This window comes from Xyrauchen texanus, chromosome 37, assembly GCF_025860055.1.
Source record: "Xyrauchen texanus isolate HMW12.3.18 chromosome 37, RBS_HiC_50CHRs, whole genome shotgun sequence".
Taxonomy (NCBI): Eukaryota; Metazoa; Chordata; class Actinopteri; order Cypriniformes; family Catostomidae; genus Xyrauchen; species Xyrauchen texanus.
The window spans coordinates 27882984-27888983 of NC_068312.1; positions in this window are offsets into that span (position 1 = coordinate 27882984).

A 6000-nucleotide genomic window follows, 5' to 3' on the forward strand; every position below is an offset into this window, starting at 1 on the left:
ACCCTGTATTTAGTACCCGCTGCCACATCAGCAGCTGCCCACCTCAGCTTGCCCTATTTCACCACAGACCGCTTGTGTTCCTCCACAGCTGCACGGTTTGAGGATGTGGGGTTGCCTAAAACGCCATTTATCTTTCTAATTTAAATCCCATTATATTAATTTACTTCATAAGCCTGTTTTAAGAGTGCAGTATTGTCCTGCTTGATCAGGAGGAGGTTTTATAGTAGGTTTCATAATCAGTTCTATATTAATCACATATATTTTCTCTGTTGCTCAGTGCAGGAAAGGAAATCTCTTCTCTGCAAAGGCGTAAATTTTCCACTTTGCATCTCCACCCTTTCTCACAAGTGATTTCCAATTTCCTCGTTATGCTTAAGTCTCAAATGTAATTGTTATCTGTGGAATATATTGTAAAATAAATTCAGCATGCCCATATGCATCTCAAATTTAATGGAAAAGTTCAAAGGGGCTTCATTTTGTACACATGGACTTTTGTGAAACCGTCATTTGTGTGGTTAAACTGGCCAAAGCAGATGTCTAATACACGTAGGGAACAAACTGGAACATGAGCGGTCAGATTAAATTTTTTTTTCTTCATAATATATTTGGTATTTGGTCTCTTGGAAGACCTTAATTATCCGCCGTCTGGGCAACGCAAACAGATGTGACAGCAGTTCTTTGGAAACTCCTCCCTTCATGTCCTGTCAGCGCAATTTTCGGATGCGGTACAGTAAAGAGCAAAGATGTTTCCTTTAACAGCGAGATCATCCACTCCAGCCTTTTTGCGATGGGCCAAAGTGCCTCAGGTTGTTCCTGGCAGGGTACTCAGCCTTACAGGCTCCATGTGATTAGGGTGTTGGCAGGATTAGGGCATCTGCTGCCTTTCAGGATCAAACATAGGCACCTTTGTACAACGGGCAGCTGTTTTCTGCACGGAGGCCACATGCTACTCACTGGTTATGTCTCCAGAAGATATGCCAATACTTGGAAATCATCAATATTTTCCACAGAAAATATTGGGCTGGAACATAAATTACACAGTAAATTTTGAAGCTTTACCCTGTGTCCAAAATCGCTTGCTGTCACAGTATGCACTGTTTATGATGAAGGATGATCTTCTCAGTCAGTAAAACCAAAGGTGTAGATATGGCTTGAACTTTGGGGGGTGGGGGGTGCAACGTGAAGCATTTACATGTTCTCTTACGAGAGGTTCTCTCGTATTGCATAAGCTAGCTTACGCTACGGGAAAGATTCATCTTTTCTGAGATATTGAAGCCAAAAAATTATCCTTAATTTTTGTATCCATTGTCAACGCAGTGCGGCAGCTGCAGACCTTGAGCGGGCTAGCTAGCGAGCTCATAGGTTGCTCTGCGGCAACTGCTGCAGCCTATAGACGAGCTTGGGCAAACTCGCATCCAATGAGAGGCGTCCGCGCGCTCAATGCATCAAAGCCCTGCGGGCTCGACTCGAAGCGCTCCAAGCAGAAACTGCCGCGCCGCCTCACCTTCAGCCGCGCAGGAAGAAGCGCCGCTCACAAAGGCTGCCGGAAACTGTGGTTGAAGCGACTGCCTCGCCGGAGCTTCTCCCTCGAGCATCGCTTTCACCCTCCCCGCCCCCCCGGGACGCGCAGTTGCCGCCGAGCGGCCGCACTGCTGCCATCTGGGATGACGAGGCGGAGGATAAGGGCCGCTGTTCCATCATGGCTTCGGACAGCGAGGAGTGGTCAGGCTCCCAAGCCTCCTCCTCGGCCCAGGAATCCAGCAGGACCCGCGCTGGAGTCGAAGGGGAGTTAACACACCTCCTCACACAGGCCGTCGACCGCCTCAGGCTCGAGTGGTCACCGCCCCCTGAGCAGGCACCCAACAGACTCAACGGCTGCTTTCTTCTAAGCCATCGCCGCTCTACACCCGCGGCCCGGGCCGCTCCCTTCCTGCCGGAATTACACACGGAGCTTGCAAAGTCGTGGAACGCTCCTTTTTCAGCCAGGTCCCGTTCCCAACGTCTCCACCTCTCTCGCGTCGGTGGACAGCGCCACTGAGAGAGGCTACTCCTCCATCCCCCCGGTCGAGGACTCGGTAGCAGCACACCTTTGTCCGCCCTCCACGAGATGGCGTTCCAAGCCTGTGCTCCCGTCTAAGGGCTGCAGAGCGACTTCCGCCTATGTTGGCCGCGCCTATTCCGCCGCCGGCCAAGCCGCATCTGCTCTGCACTCAATGGCCGTTTTACAGATCCTACAAGCAGACCTTCTTCGGGGGTGGGATGAGAAAGGCAGGCACCCAGAGGCTGTTACTGATCTACGAAGCACGACAGACCTCAACCTTCGCGCTACCAAAGCTGCAGCCCAAGTTCTAGGGAAGTGCATGGCCTCGCTGACTGTGACCGAGAGACACTTGTGGCTAACACTAGCCGACATGGGAGAAGCAGAGCTCTCTCCGACCGGTCTCTTCGGCTCCGCGGTGAGTGGCATTGTTGACCGCTTCTCAGAAGTCCAGAAAGCCACCCAAGCCATGAACCTCTTCCTGCCGCGTCGCGCTAGCTCCTCTGCAGGCCGCTCACGTGATCAGCCTCCTGCACGAGCCTCTTCACAGCGCCCAGTTCAACAAACTCAGACTTCTCAGCGTCGACAGGGCGGCCGCCCTCGATCGCGCTCAGACAGCCGCCGCAGACCGCCGTCCCCCCGCGGGCCTCGATCTAAGGTAACGCTGAAACCCGAGCAGCCGAAATCTTCCTAACTGTGTTGAACAAACGACGGCTCAGTCCGCCGCGGCGGACCACCGTCAAAGCTTAGCCCCTGTCAGTCCCCTTCTCTCAGGCTACTGCAGTGGTGAATTTAGCAGCCAACAAGCCGGTGACACTGCCCGCTTGCCTGCACTCAAACGCCGTTTTCACGGCGACCCAAATAAATCTTGTAAAGAGCAAACATGTCTTGTGCAGAAAATGTGCCCACAACCCAGTGTTCACCCCTACACACAAGCATAACACATCCCGTGCCCCTATCAGAGCACGCTCTCATAAAGCGGTTACGAACCACTCGAGCGTCAGAGTCAATGAAGGCGCCCACAAATGCGTGCGCACGCCCATTCTCTGGCTGCTCTGTCACACGACCAGCCCTATGTGTAGAAAATGTGCCCACAATCCAGTGTTCACCTCTACACACAAGCACTGCATGTCTCGTGTCCCCACCAGAGCACGCTCACATAAAGCGGTTACGAACCGCTCGAGCGTAGAGTCAATAAATGCGCCCACGAATACGTCGCGCGCCCATTCTCTGCCCGCTCTGTTACACGGCCAGCAAACATTCCTCTGTGTGTAAGTCCCATGCCCATGACTATGCTTACGCATCACGTAACAGATGTGACTCTTTCCCCATTCATTCCAATCGGAAGTCACTCACAAAACAGCCTGTTCATGCTGTCTGCGAGCAATCATGCATAAACACACTAAACGCGCTCACACATTTTGTTCAGCGCTCTGTGTGCGGCAATCAGAGCGAATTGGCCATTCACCCTCTAGCGTTACGCTTCAAAGCGTGGGAAGCTATTCCAGGGATATCCAAGTGGGTGTTAAGCACAATACAACAGGGCTATTTGCTACAGTTCGATCGCCGCCCTCCTCGCTTCAGAGCTGGCTCGAAACCACTGTGAACACGGAAGCAGCGTGCATGCTTAGTTCAGAAATAGCAAGCCTTCTGTGCAAAAGGGCCATAGAGAAAGTGCCACCCTCTCTGAGCGAGTCGGGGCTTTACAGCCGTTATTTTCTTGTTCCCAAGAAAGACGGTGGCCTCAGACCCATATTAGATCTCAGGGTTTTGAACAAGGTGCTTGCAAAAGACGTTCAAAATGCTTACAATCAGGAAACTCCTCGCGCATGTGCACCAGGGGACTGGTTTATTTCTCTCGATCTGAAAGATGCATACTTTCAGATTCAGATAAATCCCGTCACAGGCCATTCTTGAGATTCGCCGTCGACGGCCAGGTTTATCAATACACCGTCCTTCCGTTCGGCCTGTCCTTAGCACCCGTACTTTCACGAAGTGCATGGATGCGGCGCTCGCACCCCTGCGGAGTCAGGGTTTGCGAATTTTGAACTATTTGGACGACTGGCTGATTATGGCACAGTCACATATGGAGCTTCTGTCTCACAGAGCAGTTCTCCTCAGCCATCTGAACAGTTTGGGTCTTGCAGTCAATTGGACCAAGAGCTCACTACAGCCCAGTCAGACAATTTCCTTCCTTGGAATAGAACTAGACTCCGTGGCAATGACGGCGCTGTGTTCAGCGACTAGCCGCATCTTTTCAGATGAACAGCCTCACACCTCTGAAGAAATTCCAGAGAGTGCTAGGTTACATGGCCTCAGCCGCAGCAGTGCTTCGGCTGGGTTTACTGCACATGCGCCCGCTTCAGCATTGGCTAAACACCCGCGCGTCTCGCCGGGCTTGGGCCACAGGCCGCCCAAGGTGACTCAGACCTGTATTTCAGCTCTGCAGCCCTGGACAGTGGCCGAATGGTATCAGCGGGGAGTGACAATGGGAGCTGTATCTCGCCGAAAAGTCATCTCGACAGACACGTCCAACACGGGTTGGGGCGCGGTCTGCGAGGGCTCTCCGGTTTTCGGCCTATGGTCAGTTCAGGAAAAGCTCCTTCACATAAATTGTCTGGAAATGATAGCGGTCGAGTACGCGCTCGTGCGCCTTCTCCTGGTCATTCAGGGTCACCACGTCCTGGTCCGTTCGGACAACAGATCTGTGGTATCCTACCTAAACCGTCAGGGCGGTGTCAGATCCAGGAACCTATTCCATCTGACGAAACGCATACTGAGTTGGTCCCAGTGCCACCTGCGCTCGCTGAGGGCGACGCACGTGCCAGGCAACCTGAACGATGGCCCGGACAGACTGTCCAGAGACAATATTCCCCCAGGGGAATGGTCCCTGCACGCTCAAACAATCCAGACGTTATGGCACCTATTCGGCAGAGCAGAGATAGACCTCTTTGCGTCCAAAGAGAACTCTCACTGCCCAATATTTTTCTCGAGCGAGGGCAGCTGGCCCAGGACTGGCCCAGACGCCCGCTTTACGCCTTCCCTCCCGTCTCGCTATTGCCACAGGTAATGCAGAGGATCAGGGAAACGCGTCACTCGGTGCTCCTCATAGCCCCGCGTTGGGAGAATCAGACATGGTTCCCGGAGCTTACGCAGCTGTCACTTACAGCGCCGTGGCCCATCCCTGTGAGAGCAGATCTCCTCTCTCAAGCTCGCGGCACAATCTGGCATCCCCACCCAGAGCGCTAGGCGCTGCATGCGTGGGTGATCAACGACTACCCGTCGCTCTGCCAGAAGGAGTAATAAACACCATCATACACGCTAGAGCCCCTTCCACGAGAAGACTCTATGCGTCAAAATGGTCTGTGTTCTCAAAATGGTGCACCGACAGAGACCTGGACCCGCGGACATGTGGGGTGTCGTCGCTGCTCGTATTTCTACAAGAGCTGCTGGATAAGGGCAGATCCCCATCCACGCTCAAAGTGTATGTGGCGGCCGTTGCGGCGTTCGCTGAACCCCTGCATGGCCAGTCATGGGGTAAAAAACTAGAAGGATGAACCCCCCGCGCCCCCCATCGGTTCCTATCTGGGATCTTTCTATAGTTCTCGAAACTATGAAAGCCCCCCCTTTCGAACCACTTCAATCCGTGGATTTGAAATACCTTTCACTCAAAACCGTTTTTCTGACTGCCCTGTCATCAGTCAAACGTGTGGGAGACCTTCACGCGCTGTCTGTCAGCGCTGCGTATCTTGAGTTTGGACCAAGTGACTCCAAGGTCATTTTAAAGCCTAGACACGGCTATGTTCCCAAGGTGATCGGTACTCCTTTCAGAGCACAGGTCATTTCCCTATCGGCGCTGCCAGCATTCCGATAGCAACGCGACGCCAATCTCCTTTGCCCGGTCAGAGCACTGAGATTGTATACTGCGCGCTCCACCGCTTTCAGGCGCTCTGAGCAGCTTT